The sequence below is a fragment of the Macaca mulatta genome, chromosome 15, assembly GCF_049350105.2.
Source record: "Macaca mulatta isolate MMU2019108-1 chromosome 15, T2T-MMU8v2.0, whole genome shotgun sequence".
Taxonomy (NCBI): domain Eukaryota; kingdom Metazoa; phylum Chordata; class Mammalia; order Primates; family Cercopithecidae; genus Macaca; species Macaca mulatta.
The window spans coordinates 104279047-104298634 of NC_133420.1; positions in this window are offsets into that span (position 1 = coordinate 104279047).

The window sequence follows — 19588 nt, forward strand, 5'->3', positions numbered from 1 at the left end:
CTGTTACGCATTTAGTACTGTTTAGTTGTCAGTCACAAGGCTAAACAACACATGTACTGTAGAGGTAGCAGAAAAGTAAAATGCTCAGAGTCTACTTACTAGTTATAACAAAACAATGAAAGTATATAGAACTTTTTTTTGATTGAGTACCAAATTTCATCGTAAATCAGGGTTATAGTCATTAAGAAAATGGAATAAACAACATATGTGGAATAATAAATAATACATCAAAAGTAGACCTGACCTTGAACTTGGATGCCAAACCATGAATTAAGTTTGTACGATATAAATGTTAGGAGATAAGACAGGAAGAAAATAAAGATGTTAACAAGGATTTAAAAAAAAAAACAGCAGAGATGAGAAACAATGTGTCCTCCTAATGTTTACTTGTTTTTTTAAGTAAAAGATAAACTTTATATACTTTTTTAGTTCTCCTCTATATTACATAGATGGATAGATATTTAATAGATAGATAATTATTTTACTAATTGCATTTATCAACATGAAAATATTTATCCTGTCGATAATTTTGAAGGGCTATTATTGTACTGTGTCTAGCAAGTAATCACTCTCAGTTTATGTATCACTTTTGGAATGAAGATGTTTAACTGCATAATTAAAGTGCTATATTAATATCATAAGTCATTAAAAACACTAAGCTAAATAAATTAGTTGTCTGGTGAATACAATTAAAATTATAAGCCTATGACATAATGTATAATATAAATTTTATGTCCATTATCATCATAATTCTTACACAATTTGATTATCTTGCTAAATTTTTATCAATTTATGTCTACCACTTACTAAGAAATTAGGGAATATTACGCACTATGGTGACCACTTTATATATAATTGAGAAAAATACTCCTACCATGGCTGCCTTATACAGCTAGTGGTTCATGGTAAAATAAAGACTCTTTTGTTCTTTTGAGAATCTTTGATAAGGAAGAATTTGTAAAGATAGACTGTGCTGAGTTTGGAGTAATTGCCATATTTTTTCTGCAAAAAGGCAAAGAAGAATTTGGAGTTCCTGTGGGTGATGAGGAAAGTAGTGGGAAGAAAGTCTGAGCGATTTGGCAGGAAGCAAGAGGATGTGTTTTGAAAATGGCCCAGAAAAGTTTTGATTACAAAATATCTACTATTCACTTTAAAGAATTTTTGCATTTTTGTGAATCTTTCTATCATCTATCTATCTATCTATCTATCTATCTATCTATCTATCTATCTATCTATCTATCAATCATCTGCTGTGCTTTGAGTGTGTCTCCTCTGAAATTCAGGTTGAAATTTGAATCCCAGTATGGCAGTGTTGGGAGACAGAACCTAGTAGGAGGTGTTTGGGTCATGGGGGAAAATCTCTCATGAATTAATTAATGCTCTTTCATGGGAGTAAGTTGTCACTCATGCAGGAGTGGATTGGTTTCCAGTAGAGTGGGTTGTTATAAGCAAGCCCAACCTCTTGTATGTATCTCTTTGCATGTGCCCACTTGCCCTTCTGCTTTCCACCATGAATTGAAGGACAAGACCCTCACCAGATGGGCTGCCCGATCTTTGGCTTCCCAGGTTCCAGAATCAGAAATCAAATACCTTATTTTTAAAATAAATTACTCAGTCTTAGGTGTTCTGTTATCGCAACACTAAACAAACTAAGATGGAAAACTGGTACGGAGGTATGAGGTGTTGCTATACAGATAGCTGGAAATGTGAACGTGACTTTGGAACTGGGTAATGGGTAGTGGCTTGAAGAATCTGGAGGAACAGGTCAGAAAAGACCTGTACTGCTATGCACAGAGCATGAAAGGCAATTATGGTGAGGGCACAGGAGACGAGAAGACTAGGGAAAGTTTGGAACTTTTTAGAGATTGGTTAAATAGTCATGACCAAATGCACATAGAAATTTGGTGACTAAAGGCCATGCGGATGAGGACTCAAATAAAAATGAGGAGTAGCTTATTGGGAAGTTGATGTGCACAAGTATACTTGTTATACATGTACGAAAAACTTGGTTGCATTGTGTCCATGGCCTTGGGCTTTATGGAAGGCAGGAATTAAGAGTAATGAACTAAGATTTTTGGCAGAATAAATTTCTCAGCAAAATATAGAAGGAGTTGCATAGTTACTTTTGGCCACTTGTGCTGAGATTTGAGAGCAAAAGAATAATTTAAAGACAGAATTTATAATTAAAAGGGAAGCAGAGTGGAAAATTTTGGAAAATTTGCAGCCTGACTACGTAAAGAACAAAAAGCTGTATTTGGGAGAGAGTGCTAAGTGTGTCGCTGCCCAAGGACCCCTTGATAAAGAGAACAAAAGAAGCATGAACAAAAGCGAGTCAGTGCTGTGTGCATCAGGACATAGTGAAAAAGGCCCACAGGCCTCAGAGGGGAGAATGGTTTCCAGAGACAGGCCTGGGGTAATCTCCACCAGCTCACTGTCTAGAGTTGCCTTGGGAACGTGACTCCTGCATTTTGGTACTCTGGTCACTTCAGCCATAGCTCAAGGAGGCTGCTTCAGAGGATGCAGGCAGTAGGCCTGTGGAGTGTCCACATCCACATGGTGCTGATTTGTCAGGCCTATATAATGCAAGAGTCATGGAGGCATGGCAGCCTTCATCAAAGGATGTACCAAACTGCCTAGGAGCAGGCAGAAACCTACCTCAGAGGGGGAGCTGCCGCAGAGAATAGTCACTGGAGTGCCTAATGCAGCTGTGGGAGTGGGGTTGCCACCCTCTGGACCTCGGAACGGTTACACCGCTAGCAACATGCAATGCCTGTCTGAGACTGGGCTCCAACCAGTGAGCAACCATGTGGGCTGCACTCAGCAGAGCCATAGAGGTGAAGCTACCTGAGGCCTTGGTGGGCAAGCTTCCAACCCACTGTATCCAGGAGGTGGCATGTGGAGTATTTCGGAGCTTTAAGATTTAATGTCTGACCCGCTGGGTTCTGAAATTGCTTTGCACTGGGCACTCTTTTTTTTTTTTTTTTTTGCCCATTTTCTCATTTGGAATGGGAATGTTTGCCCAATGTCTATCAATTGTATCTTGGAAATAGATAACTTGATTTATGATTTTGCATTCTTACAGCTTGAAGGAACTTACCTTAAGTCTCAAATGAGACTTTTGACTTTTAAGTTGGTGGTAAAGAAAGTTAGGACTTTTGGAACAATTGAGATTGGATGATTGTATTTTATACGTGAGAATAGCATGGGTTTCAGGGGGCCAGAGGCAGAATGCTATGGTTTGAGTGTGTTCCTTCCAAAACTCATATTGAAATTTGATTCCCAATGACATGGTTTGGCTGTGTTCCCACCCAAAATCTCTCTGTTTCTCAGGTTCCAGAGATTCTCCTGCCTCAGTGTCCCAAGTAGCTGGGACTACAAGTGCCCACCATCATGCCTGGCTAATTTTTGTACGTAATTTTTGTATTTAGTAGATACAAGGTTTTAGCACGTTGGCCAGGCTGGTCTAGACCTCCTGACTTCAAGCAATCCACCTGCCTTGGCTTCCCAAAGAGCTGGGATTACCGTGCCTGGCCTATAAATCTCATTTTGAATTGTAATCCCCATAATCCCCATGTATTAAGGGAGAGACCAGGTGGAGGGAATTGAATCATGGGGGCAGTTTTCCCATGTTGCTCTCATGATAGTGAGTGAGTTCTCATGAGATCTGATGGTTTTATAAGGGGTTCTTACCCCCTCTCCTGGGCACTTCCCCTTCCTGCCACCTTGTGAAGAAGGTGTCTTGCTTCCACTTCAACTTCTGCCTTGATTTTAAGTTTCCTGAGGCCTCCTGAGCCATGTAGAACTGTGAGACAATTAAATCTCTTTTCTTTACAAATTACCCAGTCTTGGGCAGTTCTTTATAGCAGTATGGAAATAGACTAATACACCCAGTATGGCAGTGTTGGGTGGTGAGGCCTAATGGGAGGTATTTGGGTAATATGATGAATCCCTCATGAGTAGATTAATGCCCTTTCATGGGAATGAGTTTTCACTCTTGCAGGAACGGAATATTTCCTGTGAGAACAGGCTGTTATAAAGTGAGCCCAGCCTCTCCTGTATGTCTCTTTGCAGTGCCCATTTGTCTTTCCACTTTGAGCAATTAGTTGAAGCAATACACGACCCTCACCAGATGGGCTGCTTGATCTTGGACAGCGTCATTAGCCAAATAAAATTATTTTCTTTATAAATTCCCCAGTTTCAGTATTATGTTATCATAACATAAAACAGGCTAAGGCACTTCTATCATCATCTTCATCTGTTTATCACCATCATCATCATTATCTTAATATCTAATTCTAATTTCCCCAAACCTATCTTCTACCCCCAATGTGCATGCTATCCTCACAGATTCCTCACGAAAGTAATTTATACAGTAGAAATAAAGAAAAAGACTGAATTCCGTATTTTGAAGGAGCTGCAAGCAAAGGATAGAAAGAGTCCGAAATGATGTACATAGGCAGAGGAAGGAGCTTAGATTCAAACCTGACCAGAAGATGATAGTAAACACCCGGGGACTTTGCAGAAAGCATAGAGAAGCTATTGGACCTTTTACAATTGACAAGACAAAAATGTGTGCTATTCTAATCTAGACATTTTGGCGTAGTGACCACAGAAAATAACAAAATTCCACATATATAATTCAATTTAAATTTATATTTGAAATAAAGCTGTGTTACTTCATACTGGATAATTTGAAATGAAGTATCTGAGAAATTCACCTTAAAGATCTAGATCCAGTGAGACTTTCCCAATGAACCATTTTCAAAGCTCCTGTTTCCCTTCCTCTTGGTTATAAAGTATTGAATCCTTTGTCTTGTGGTTGCGCTAATTATTGGTGATTTTACTAGAAGTTGTTTACAAATCTTCCTTCCCCTGCGGACGTAGCCTTGCCTTCTCTCCATTGCAAGACACATGAAAGTTGTTTCACAGTGTGTGTTGAATGAATTATTTCTTTAGTATCACTAAGGAGAGGAGTGATATCTTTTTTCTCTTTATATTCCCCAAACATCTAACATAGTATCTACCATACAGAAGATGCTCTATAAACCTTTACTCTTTGGCTAGAGTAAGATATATTCAGTTCTGATAAGGTTCCTTTTAATTTCTTATTGTTCTGGGAAAACATGCAAACAAAGTAAGTAAGTATCGAGAGTGGGATTTGAAAGATGTTAAATGTTTATCTGCCACACAACTAATTTCTCAAACGCTCAGCCAATTGGTGTGATTTAAAAACAAAACCAAAGAACATTGTGCAGCGTTGTAGCAAGATGAAACATTTATCAGCTTCCTGACTTTGGGAAAACCACATGCATGTTACTGGTAAATTGGAAATGTGAATATTTTAGAAGATAGCTATGTGTTCAAGTCCAATAAAATATGTTCCATTGCCTAGCAGAGTTACTGGCACATGGAAAGGATGGCAACAAAAGTTAATTCCTTTCTCCTTTCCTAAATTTTATATATAAAGCACTGTGTGAAGAAATTTCAGAAGTTCCCTATGAGAGTTAAACAGGCTTCTAATATATCCAGTATTTTCAGTAACAAAGCTTGAAGGAATACAATATTCGTTAACTGTCACCTTCTCTAGGATACAGCTGTAAAGGGATTGAATATGAGAAGAGCAAATATTTATGGTAGAATTTTCAAGAGTCTGAAAGAAAACTTGACTCATTGTTTAGACCAGCAGTAGGTAAATCTTAGTTTCCAGGAGCTAGAATGTGAAAAACTGTCACCGAACAAAGAGGAAGGATGGTTAAAACACAGAAAATAGATAAACAGAGAAACTAGGTAAAAAGTATCACAGACAAACTTAATACAATGCTATTAATCAGAACATCAAAGAACATAACTGATTTTTCCTTTTGCAAGTGTTACAAACCTATGTTTCCTTTGTCTCCTTAACAACCCTTGTACTCCAAGCAGTCATTAACTAGATTTAATGCAAGACTTTTACAGACTCGTAAGGAAGAAAAATGGAAGAACTGACTTCCTGCCTCTTTGGCACATAGAACTGCAGTTGCAATTGAAGTGAAAGGAAAAGCATGATTCTAGAGGGAAAAAAGTGCATGCCACCATTATGCCTTACGTATCCTAGTCTCCGCTTTAAATAACTTCCTGCCATAAGGTGGAGCTATATCCTATCAAGAGAAAAGTATTGGATATAAATTCTGGCAAAAGTCCACTTAGATTATTTTTCACTTGGCTTCTTGTAGTTTGTGATTTAAAAAAAGTTAAAATGCATGGCAGCAAACCCCAAACCCACCACCAACTGATGTAGAAAGAGTTGTTATTTTGGTGCAGCTAGGATTTTTAACGTGGCGAAAAGGTGTGTGAAAGCAAGCAGGACCTTGTTTTTTAGCTTATGCTGTAAACATAGCTTCAGGGGCAACTCTTTGAAGTACTGAGATCTGAGGTGGCGGGGGTTTGAAGACCCCCTGAGGTAGTACAGAGAAACTTCAGGTATCTGATAGTGTTTGCTCTTGAGTAAATCATCCAGAGCATCAAACAGAGTGTTGACAAACAAAACAAAAAAAAAAATAGTGCTTTATTTAAAAGACTATATTGTTGCATATACTCATGCTAAATAGGAGCTTGCTAAAATTTATGATGCTGAATTATATTAGCTGCAAGAGAGGTTTTGCTTCTCAGTTTGTAATTATAAGAGGTATGGTCGTGAAAACCCCCAGCTGAGTTATCTGTAAAACCCTAGCATCTCCACCCAAAGGAAAAAATGATTCCCTGAAGAGTGAGAGCACTATGGGTTTCCTGATAACACATCAAGGGTAATCAAGATAAAGGAGAATGGCTCAACAGAAGTGTGTGTTGCATGACTCCCTGGGCAGTGCTCTCTATCTGGAAATCAATTAAAGGGCAAGGTATACCAGCTCATAGCTGGTTTGGGATTTCCTTAGTAGAAATTTGCATATAAACCTTTCAAACAACTAAAACCTATTGTAAAATTCAAGGATGGGGTTGATCTTGGTGGAGAAAAACGTCTATCTAATAAGAACTAATATTGGGAAATATTTGTTACCCCAAAATTTATCTAATGTGCAAATCTATGTTTCCCTTACTGATAACATAATTTATCACAACATATACAACATAAAGAGAATTTGTAGTACATCCTTCATTACCTTTCCAGACACTCAGTACACTTTTACAAACACGGAAAGGTGTTATTACCAGAGTGCTATAAGATGGCTTGCTATTATTAACTTCATATCTCCAGATGATAAAATCAGCACTGTTGAGAGGATGCAGAGCAAAGCCAGGACAAAGGAATAGAGTCAGGACAAATAATACAACTACTTCTATTTGAATATTTGTGCTAAGCATGTTACTAGATACTTTATATGCACTATCTAATTTCATCCTCACCATAATCATGTGAAGATCATACATACCATTAGAATTTTCATTTCATAGTTTTAAACACCTGCCTATGATCATACAACCACTAAGTGGTAGAACCAAGAACCCAAACTCAGTAAGTGTGATGGCAGAGTTCTCAAACCACTGACTATTTGCTGAAGACAATTTCTCTTCTTAAACTAGTCATCCAACTAATACATACATGTTCCCATGGTGTTTATTAACGGGCTGGCCAACCCTTTCTCTTCTAAAAACTTACTGGAGAAGACACCATCATCTCTCCTATGTATGACTCATCACTGGCTCCTCATAGAGCCTTGTGCATTCCAGTTACGCAATAAACATTTCCTGAATATGTAACCCTCAGTCCAACTGGGAAACCTGGTACTTGCAATGAGTCACCCTATTCATTTATATAATATCCCTCTCCTCCCATATCTTTTCTTTCTTAGGTATTTTCATTTTACCCTGACAAATGCATGTTGTTTTTTTTTTTAAAAAGTATGCTTTTGTTGTTGAAAGAAGGCTCTTATCCATTCCCCTAGGCATTTTGTCTTCTAACTTTGAAGATCTTTCTGCTTTCTCTACTACAAAACACAGCTCACAAGGCTTTACCTTTTGCCACTCCCCTGAGTCTCTGAGCTACAGCTTCACACTGTAGGGGACTGTCCATCCATCTAGAGCACCTGGGGTTTAAGGTGTAAGCAATTTGACTGTAATTGCTTCTTCCCAGCAGTTATTCCTTGAAGTGGCGAAGGGGGACATTTGGTTGGTTCTCTTTTTCCATCTACGTAAATAGGTATTGGAACCAAATCCAAAGAGCATGGCGTATTTATCTAGAAATAAATGTTACCCCCCAAGAGGAGAGTTTTTAGCTATGCTTTTGTCTTATTCTTTTTTTGGCTTATGTTTTAGCAGAATCTTAGTTCACTCTTTCCATTTCCATTTGATCCGTTGATTCCTCTGGGGGAACTCAAACTTAGGTTTTAATACTATATTACTTAAGTAAATCGCATGTTCTTTTTTTTCTCTCATATCTCCATTTTGAATTGATATAATACAGTTTTGGACTCAACTACTAAGATTTTAGTTCTCCCAAACCTCCTTACCAGCTTTTAGTAGAGGACAGCAGATATGGTTTCACAACAGAGAATGAATGGATTTGAAAGTATATTTAGTGATTTTTTGTCCGGCTTGTGCTTCATTTCTATTTTATGCAAAGAATTACACTAGTATGGTATTCCTTCTCAAGGAAAATTTTATATGAGTAACAATATCTTCACATATACTTTAATGCAGAACTTAAAACATTTTAAAGGATACTGAGACAAAAATTAAGTGCAATCTGTATAAAAAGGCAGTTAGTGAGGTGGGCTATAATATTTTTCTCTTCTATGTTTATTTGCTTCACATACCCAGGTATTCCAGCAAGTCCATTCAGGTGTCATTTTTTTTTGCAGAAAACAACAGTATGGTTTACTAACAACCTGCCTAAGATAAGATCATTCACCTTCCTTGTCATGTATTAGTATACTATCAGAGTGTCTTTGACCCTGGAAAGAAAATAAGCCAGTGCATAGAAAAGTCAGTGTAACAGTGTACTTGCACAATGATCCAGATTGACCTGATACAGGTTAAAATCTTGACAAAGAAATTGCAAGAGTAAGAATGGCACTCGTCTCTCAAGTGGCTAGGGAACACTTTACTACTGTCTGATATGGTTGGGCTCTGTGTCCCCACCAGAATCTCAGCTTGAATTGTGATTCCCATAATCCCCACGTGTTGAGGGAGGGACCCTATGGGAGGTGACTGGATCTTGGGGATGGTTTCCCCGTGCTGTTCTCATTATAGTGAGTGAGTTCCCATGAGATCTAATGGTTTTATAAATGTTTGACAGTTCCTTCTTTACACTCTCTTCTCTCTCCTGCTGCCTTGTGAAGAAGGTGCTTGCTTCTCCTTTGCCTTCCGCCATGATTGTAAATTTCCTGAAGCCTCCCCAGTCATGTGGAACTGTGAGTCCATTAAACCTGTTTTCTTTATAAATTACCTAGTCTCATCTATTTCTTTACAGCAGTGTGAAAATGAACCAATATACTTTCCCAAAATAAGTATGGAATTTTGTTTACTACATATTATTTATGAGATCATCTCATTTTAATTCAATGTCTTTCCATTGTAAAATTCATATTTGTTGAAAAGCAGTTGCAGAGAAACTATACATAACACATTGATTAGAAATTAATGTTATTCCCTTGAAAACACTGATTTCCTCTAAGGGCAAACTCTCCTAGCATGCCATCCTTACACTATCATTTTTGATAGAGTGATCATTCAACTTATCATCTAAATCAGTATACCTTTTAAAATAAAATTGGATGCCATTAATAATTACATGGAGGCAGTAGGCACAAAATTGAGACTGTTCTGGGAAAACTGGGGCATATGATCACTACTCTTATAATACCCTACGTAAAGTGACACATAAAGTAAGTGTGTAAATTTCTAAGGTCTTGGTGACTTGATACCCCACTTCCTGTTACTGTGATGGCTAAGACACAGACATCAGAAGCTGGAAATCCCATAACAAATGCAGCACATATTTTTGTTAAGGTGATTTTTTTCTTATTCTTATAAGGATAAATGTAATATATTAAGGAATAGATTAAGTAGCAAATACTACTAGAGGGAATCTGGATGTAACTGGGATAGAGAGGATATAGGATTGTGTGGGAAGGTGGTAGTTCTTCATCTAAATCCATGAGGACACCTTTCTGGAGTCCTCTGAGAAGTCAACAGAGATGGGAAAAGAACATTGTCCTTGGATGATTTTGAGATCCCCTAAACAGTAGATGTCTCTGTATCCTTCGGTCTTTTCTATTCTGTAACTCTGCCCTGGGTGATCCCTGGGTATTCCACTTAATTGCATGCCATTTCATCCTTGTTCAGTAATTATGCTTGTGCATAGTTATGAGTAAAGTGATTTTCCTATATATGCATTAAAGCTAAATTATGCTCCTGGGGTTTAGTGCATGTGCCTTCTAGTGGCATCAATAAGGAGCATGTGTGCTTCTTCCTGCCATGTGTGAGAGAAGAATATGGTCAATTACGATAGTGAAATTTACTAAATGTGATGATAAACACTTTTAAAAGCAGCTCAACAAATGATTATGGATTTCACACTTTTACTAATTGCTTCAATTTTTGACTGAAATAAAAATCTTCCACTTGCTTTAGTATGGTGGGATAGAGATCTCTAGAATATATTACAAATATCCTCAAAGTTTTTCTCACTGTACATCTTACCCTTTTATTCTGGCCTCTTTATTCTTAAAAGCTGATAACTCTTCTTTTTTCCCATATAAAAGTTATGTGTAGAGGTAAGTACATTCCTACTTTTACATATCCCTATTTATTTATATATAATTATCCCAAATGTCTTTCTGATATCAATAATCTCCATTATTTCAACAGAAACGTTTAGATTTTAAAATTCTTTAAGATACAGTGCAGATTCGAGTTGCATTTCTTCTTCCTTATTGCTTCACTTCTCTGCTCAAACATTGCTGTCTTGTGGAAACTTTCCCAGATTCATGCCCATCACCTTACATCTTGACTACGTTGGTTATTCCCTGTTACACTCTTTCAAGTTGCTGTCTACATTTTCATTATAGAATTTTCCACATTCTGTTTTATATTTATGTTTACTTGTTTCAGTTCTGCCCAGTAGAATGTAATTTTGTGATGTCAAAGAGCATGTCTACTTTGCTTGCCATTTTTTCACATTGACTTATAAAGAGCACACATACTCAAAATCTACATGAGAAGAAAAGAGGGATGAAAGGAAGGAAGAAAGGAGAGGGAGAGCGGGCCAATCACAATGGCTCATTCTTATAACCCCAGCACTTTGGGAGATCGTGGCAGGAGGATTTCTTGAACCCAGGAGTGTGAGACCAGTCTGGGCAACAAAATGAGAACCCATCTCTACAAAAGTCAAAAAAATAGCTGGGTTTGGTGTTATGCACTTGTGGTCCCTGCTCTGCATGGGAGGCAGAGGCAAGGGGAATGGTTGAGCCCAGTAGGTTGAGCTGCAGTTTTTTCCTTCAGGTCCTTTCCAACATTTAGAATGTTAATGAATCTGTCAATCAATGATGATTTCATATATACACACACACACACACACACACACACACATATAATGTGTTTCACATTGACATATGAAATTTATGTATTTACTGTGTACAATATGATGTTTGGAGTATATTTTATACATTGTGGAATGACTAAACCTATGTATTAGTTCACATAGTTACTTTGTGGTGAGAACACTTTACATCCAGTCTTTTAACATTTTTCAAGAGTACAATATGATTAATTATCATGTTGTACGGTAGAACTCTTGAACTTACTCCTCTTGCATATCTGAAGTGTATCCTTTGATCAACATCTCCTCAGGCCTCCCACCCACCGAAATCACCCCAGCTCCTGGTAGTCACCATTCTACTGTCTGCTTCTATGAGGTCACCTTTTTTGGATTCCACATATGAGTGAGATCATGTGGATTTGACTTTCTGTACCTGGGTTATTTTCTTTAACATAAGGCCCTCAAAGTTCATTCTGTTGCGAATGACAGGATTTCCTTCATTTTTTTTAATGACCAAATCGTATTCTATTGTGTATATGCACCATATTTTCTTTATCCATTCATCCATTGATGAACACTTAGTTTGATTCCATATCTTGGCTATTGTGAATTGTGCTGTTATAAACATGGAAATGCAGATTTCTCTTCAACATACTGATTTCATTTCTTTTGGATGTACACCTAGTACTGGGATTATAAGATGAAATGGTAGTTTTATTTTTAATTTTTTGAGGAAGCTTCCCACTGTTTACCATAATGGCTGTATTAATTTACATTTCTATTTATAGTGTGCAAGGATTCCCTATTCTCCATACAATGATAATTTCTTTGAGAGTAAGTATGGATATTCAACCCCAGGCCAACGTGCCAAAAATAGAATATAATTTGTTCTGAATTTTGGGTGGAAAGAGGGCTTTTATTATCTTGTTTTTATTACCCCTTTTTTTAACATTGTATTTTCCTGTGTTCTTAGCCTTCTATTGCTTTTCCTTCCTTCCTCTTTATTGGGTCCTTCCTGTAATTTCATTATCTTTGGTTGGTGGATATCTGTTGCATTGGTTGATAGAAAGACAGCAATGTGAAGACTGAGGGCTTCATAAAGCGTTAAGTATTTTGTTCAATATTATTATAGAACCAATAACACTTTGCTATCCTAATTAGTTCATATGTCTGTCTTGTTATTATTCATTAAGCTATTTGAAGAAAAGTATGTTTGTGTTGGATATTTGTCTTCATGTCATCCAAGTCCAATCTCTACTTTTTTCTGTTGCATGTTCCCAGGGGTGTCTGCTTGGGTTCAACTGATGAAAAGTACAGCAGGGGATCACAGGTAGGGATAGAGTTAAGCTGGAATTGATTCCCTGGCTCCTGAGAGACAGCCCTTTCCAATCAGTGCTCTCTGGGCTCCAGTAACTGCTCCTTTTTCTTGTTACTTAGTCCTAGGGTGAAGTGAAACCCCCCACAGTTACTAGGTATGGGGCACTACATCATCCTTTGTTCTTTAGCCAATTTCTTCTAATTTGCCTACTTTGAATATGCTGTTTCCTGAATTCATATTTTTCTCAGTGCCTGGTACAAATTCTACATTTTTGATGAATGAAAAAATGCATTGTATCCAAAATTCTGTTTTACAAATCATAATTTCTCTTGACTGTTTAAGTTTCAAAAACATCAAGGATCCCAAATCGGAAATTAGAACAGTAGTTCCTACTGGTTCTATGAAGAACGATATAACATTAGACTCCTTACTCTAGGCAACTGGTTTTTAAATTTATATGAATATTAGTCAGTTCCTAGACCATTTCTTCACCATGGTCTAAGAAAGAAAAGACACAACTTTTCTGAGCCAAGATTTCTTCACTTGTTCTTTAAAAGGTGTTAACTTACTAAATGGTTTAATCTACTGCTAGTGATATAATTAATAGTTAACATTTTCATTTGGAATTTTATTGAGATATCTTGGAAAGGATGTTCAAATAAAGAAGAGGAAAATGGACAAATGTGAGGACTAGTACTTTTGTTTGTGGAATTTAATGGACAAATGTGAGGACTGGTGCTTTTGTTTGTGGAACTTATGTATGCTATTAGGTTTAGTCATAATAAATGTACTTCTCAACTCCTTTTATCTGTGAGCCATGTTTAGTTGCTAAATAATTATTTCTTTCCCACAGAAAGCATGTGGCAGGGAGGGTTTGAAATATATCTTACTAGTTTTATGTTCTTCAGGTGCTTTTACTTTGAATGCAAGTTTTGACCTTTTTTGTTTATTTACAAAAATCGTTTGGACACTGATTTTTCTGCAGATATGCACATATTTTTGGTGCTAGAGTCCATCAGGTACTTGGCATTTTAAAAATTTTCTACAAATTGTTAACATTTTTTTTCCCTTTTAATTTCCCTGCTAACTTTGCAAATTTTTAGTGTTTCATGTGTATTCAAATGTGGTAGAGCATTCATTAGATTAGAAAAGAATTGTTGAGGAATATATGATAATGATAGCAATTGTGTTTCTTCAAGTACTCCAACACAAGAAATGAGTTTTTTTGGTGTAATTTTATAGTTTATCTGAACATATAATGTATACAAAATTGTACATTGAGTTCTCACAGCTTTTTTTGGTTTTATTTATAACTTGCACAGGTATTATATTTCATTATTGTAAGAAAGACAATATATCGTGTCTGTTCCTTAAATAGTTTTACTGTGCCTCAGTTAAAATCCATGATCCACCACTTATTTCTGAGTCTCAGTTTCCTCATCACTAAAAATTGAATAAAAATCATACTTACTAATATGGTAGTTATGAGAATTCAAGGCCTAGTAAAGTGTTTAAGAATATTGTCTTACATTTAGTAAGTGCTCCAAATATGTTAGAGGTTTTTATTCTGAAATCTCATAGTATTTTTCTGTACCTTTCAAAATGCATGGGTATTTCTGCTCTCTATTTTACTTATTTTTGTAAAAACTATATCATCTGTTTGTTATTTTTGTAAATTCCTACAGACTTTTTTTTCCCTTGTTTTTTGTTTTTTAATAGAGATGGAATCTCACTATGTTGCTCAGGCTGGAATGCAGTGGCTATTCACAGGTGTGATTATAGCACGCTGCAGCCTCCAACTTCTCAGTTCAATCAATCTTCCAGCCTTAGTAGGACTTTAGGTGTACACCCATATATTTGACAGAGTTTTATCTCTACCACAACAATAATTCTTATTTTATCAGGTGTGCAATAAATATTTGCACATATATGAAGGAATGTATTTCTAATGAGTATATGTATTTTATTTTTTTACAGGAAAATCACTAAAATTCTCCATTGCTTCTTTCTAAAATAAAATAATTTTATCATTTTGCTAAAAAGATGTAATACAAGCTGTAGAGCTTCAATTAGCCCTTAGAAAGCATGGCTATTTTCATGAAGTGTGAATGTTCTCTGAGAATGGAAATTTTAAGAACAGGAACTTAACTGAAAGTTAAGATTATAAAAGGGAAACAAGAATGAAAGAGGAATCATCAAACCACAGTTCATTAAGTGTCTTCAAGATGTTACCTACTTCGTATAGACTTAGCACTCCAGGTGGAGCATGGCAAAGGAAGATTCAGTTCCCAGGCTGCTCTCCCTGTGGTTAGATAAAAGAAAAAGAAAAAAGAAAAGAAGGATACAAGTTACACAACTGAGATTATATGAGAATGTTTGCACCAAGTAATAAAAAGATAAAAAGAAAACTGGACTTGCTATAGACTCGCTGTGGGGGATTGTTTCTCCCTTCTCTATACGTTTGGAAAAACAAAAACTTTTTAAAAGTGCCCCCAGATGAGATAATCTCTTAGATCTTTTACAGAGAATACACATTAATTATTATTATGCTTTTCCTCCTCAGAGATAGACTTGTTTTAAATTATTTTCAGTTATTGCATAACCATTAGACTCTGTGAGCAAAAAACAGAGGCATTTGCTAGATATTAAAAAAATAACTTAGGTTCAATCCTTTATTTGTACATGACAAGAAACAGTGCTTATGAGCTAGAATTAAAGGACGTCACCATATATATATATTTCCATATTGTCCTGAAGAGGATGCTTTATAGATAAACTATTTTTAAGGAGTTTGTGAGCTTGAAAAAAAATATATATATGTATATAAACACATATGTGTATGTATGTATATATACTAATGCAAATGGATCTAAAACTGTGATACCCTGAGTTTAGCTGTTCAGCTTGCAAGATCTTAGCCCAGAATTATTTACCCTCCAGTTGAAAAAGGTGAAGGACTAGGATTTTAAGCTTTTATGTGGGCCCTTTTTGTTCCCCTTTAAGCATGTATTTTCTTTGTATTGCTGAATTGATTTGTTGATGCTCAAAGAATTAGCTAAGTCATTCTATCTCGGTTGGGTTAAAGAAGTTATTTTCATTTCTTTTTTAATAAGATAGAAAAAGCATCATTTCGCTTTTACTAAAAATGCACTTTATAAAGTGAATTTCTCAAATTTAAATATGAGGGCATGAAAGGATAGAAAACAATGTTTGTCAGTCCACAGATATGACATATCTTATAAAACAAAACAAACCAAAAAAAGCCCACCTCTGTAGGATTTCCCAGCCTGCTGTTTTTCATTTTAGATTGTGGAGCTATGATTAAGAAAAACCTGCTTTTTCTTTTATCTATGCCACATATTGTACTCATTCTCCTCTAAGCTATTATGAGCATTCAGGTCCCTAAACTGAAACCCTTTTAAAATTTCTGTCTTCAGTCTCTTTGCAAATATGCTAAATTATTCTCCACACTCCCTGCCACCAATGAGCAGGCTTAATAGAGATAATATGCAAAATGTTATTTCTCCACTGTTTACACCTCTCCAAAAGGGGAGCATTATTTTCAAGTCAAGATACTTAGTGTAAAAGTAAGGGTGTTGGAGGATAACCCTGTGATTGCATAGCTTGTTGAGATGCACTGCCCTAGCCCAATTCTCATTTTGATTTATTTAAGTTTGGAAATAACAGTATTAAATTAGCAAAGACAAGCAATGAACAGAGCCCTGGAGATGAATTAGCCATTGTCTCTGGTCCATTAATCTCCTCTTCAATTCTAGAGAATTGTGGCTCACCCAGACCCGAAGATCAAATAAAATGCCTAATTGGGAAATTCCTAAACAAGTGTGTCCTGGGGAGCTTGAATTTATTTGTCACCCGCTCAAACAACTGTGTTGTTTATATAAGTCTTTAAAACCCTGATACTTTTCCGCTAGTATATCTTAATCCCTGGTTCTTTATGCTCAGGAGGGCAATTTAGAGTTGTTTTCAATTAAGTAGAATGGAGAGGGGCACTTATTCCAAAAACAGATAGCTGTGTTGCGAGTATTTTGCCAAACATGCTGAGTGGTTTAGATTTAAGCATCAGGTTGGGAGAAGCTTTGGGATCTCCTTGAAGATAATGATATCTGCTGTTTGGTGCTTTTAATATCAGTAATAGATGGTTGAACATAATCACAATTAACGACTTAAGTGTGGCAAGGAAGGTTGAGATGTTAAGGCTAAACACAAATGTGAAGCAAAGAGCTGAGATAATTATCTAGGATGGCAATCCAGATCATGCAATACTTTCATTTAGAATATGCAGATGATATGCAAATAATTGAGGTCAAACTTTTATTTAACACTGGGCAAAACAGAATGAAAATCAGTCCATTGAATTTTGTTCACACAGAGGTGGGACATTCATTTTCATTACCTAAAATGTACCAATACTTTATGTTATGTAGCAAAAGTCAGACTAGAAACTGGGTATCAACTTACTAACAGCAAAGTAACTACACACACTGTTAATATTGACTCTGTCTCAACAATAATTTAAACTGCAGTACTTAGGTTGCATCGTGTTTTTTTACAAAACTCATGTCGTTTAATTCTCACAGTGAACCAAGGGAAGATAATGTTATTAACTCCATTTCATGGATGAACAAATGGCGGCAGCATCTAAAAGTTAGAGATTCACCCAAGATCGGTCAGCTGGTGAGAGGGTGGAACCAAAGTTTGCACTCAAGTCTACCTACTTCTAAAGACTAGGCTGTTGGTACTCAACTGCATGGCTGTTAGCACTAATATTGCAGAATGACTAGTAGGCTTTGTTGAATGGGTTGTTTAAATAGAATAAAGTAGAAGTTAAAAAAATGACTAAGTCTTAGATGAGAAACGAGGGCGTTAGATTTCAGAAGCGTATGAAGAAATTTTCTACTTAGCAATATCTATGCAATGGTGAAAACCTACTTAAAGGCTTCACTGTCTATTTATTTGGCTAAACTGACTGATGGCAGGGTGTCTACTTCGTACTGTATTCCTTCAGCCTGGCTCCGTATTTTTTGGTGTGTTAGTATACTTTGTTTTCAGCTGAAGTTATTAATTGGGGCAAAATATTAATATGCTTGGGAATGTTGCATATGGATTAAGTCAACCTGTTGTTATTCTGACTTAATTTTCTATTATTGATCAGCTATACATGAATTTGTTTTTAAGAAATATTCATTGGAGGTGAAACAGTCCATATTTAAGATGAAGAATAAAGTAGAAGGGTTATGTGATGACAATTAGCCTGATAGTTTAGGCCTAACAGTTTTAAATTTTGTTTTTATGTAGGCTTATTCATAGTTATTAGTTTGGACAATCATGTATCAAATGGATAATTTAACTATTTTAATATATAATAATCACACTGATTTATAATGTATTTTTCAGTTAAGGGACGTATAGACACAGTGTTTTACTCGATTTTCAAAATAGTCTTGTGGGTTATGACATTTTTATTTCCACCTTACAAATGAAGAAATAAAGACATACAAGAATAAGTGATCTGATTAGCTATAGTAATAAAACAGCTACCTTAAGTAAAACCTGGGTAAAAGAACAAAACATTGAGACAGGAGGGATTATACAAATATTAGAGTAAATATTGAAATATTTTGATTATTCTACTTTACCTTTTATGTGAAATTATAACAACTAGGTAGGTTTGGAGTGGGCAAATCTAAGCATTCTCAGCTTTTAAGGAGGCAAAATTTAGAGAAAGTCAACAATCTTGATAAGGGGCAAAAAAAAAAAAAAAAAAAAAAGGAAAAAGATACCGATAGCCAGGTTGAAACTGATGTAAAATTTTTATGTAACCCAAATGTTTCTAGGGCTAATTTCTACAATTTCAGGTACTCAAAGAGAATTTTAAAATTGAGTAGGATTCTAATCAGATTTTCCAACCTTAAAAGAGATACTTATTTTCAGTCTAAAATATTTACTCACGCATTACAAATCAGTTATATATGATTACTAATCAGTTACATGAGCAGCAGATGTCTGGAAGACTCTAGGTTTGTGGTCAATAACATTAAGAAATCTCCCTCTCTCTCAAAATAGCATAATCTCCATGTTTGTTAATTAATGGAGGTGGCACTGAAGTGTTGTCTATATCTGATATTGGAAGGTGTTAGGATTCTGAGACTGTACTTGTAACAACGTAGCCAGGCAGTTCAGGCAGATAACATACTGATTATTTAGCCTTTTGCATAGAGAATTAATTGTAGCTTGACTTTGCTCATGTTTTGGTCTGGTTGTTTTAACACTGTGTAGCTTCCAACTGCCTTTTTAGAAGCATTCTATAAGAGAAACAATTTAATCTCACTGGCTAATAACTCATTTAGCCAGTAAGTTAACAAAAATATATTGATTACTTCCTATGCACCAGAAAGGGTTAGAATCGGGACAAAACATGAGCTAAAATGGACATACTCTGTGTTTTCATAAAATTTAATATCAAGTGTAAAAGATCTTGATCAAGTAATGTGTAACAAATAACCTGAAACTATTGTCTTGAAAGTCATGAAAGAGAGGTATATTGTAGTCTGTAACTATTAGAACATATGATCCAGGAAACTAAATTCATCCAGAGAGTCTGGTAATGTTTCCTTGCAAAATCAACGAATAAATGAGGGGTGAATATAAGTTAGGTTAAAAGAGAAGGAAAGAGAGGCTGTACAATGAGTATAGTCCATGCAAAAGCCTCATCACAGGAAGAAGCAAGGCATACA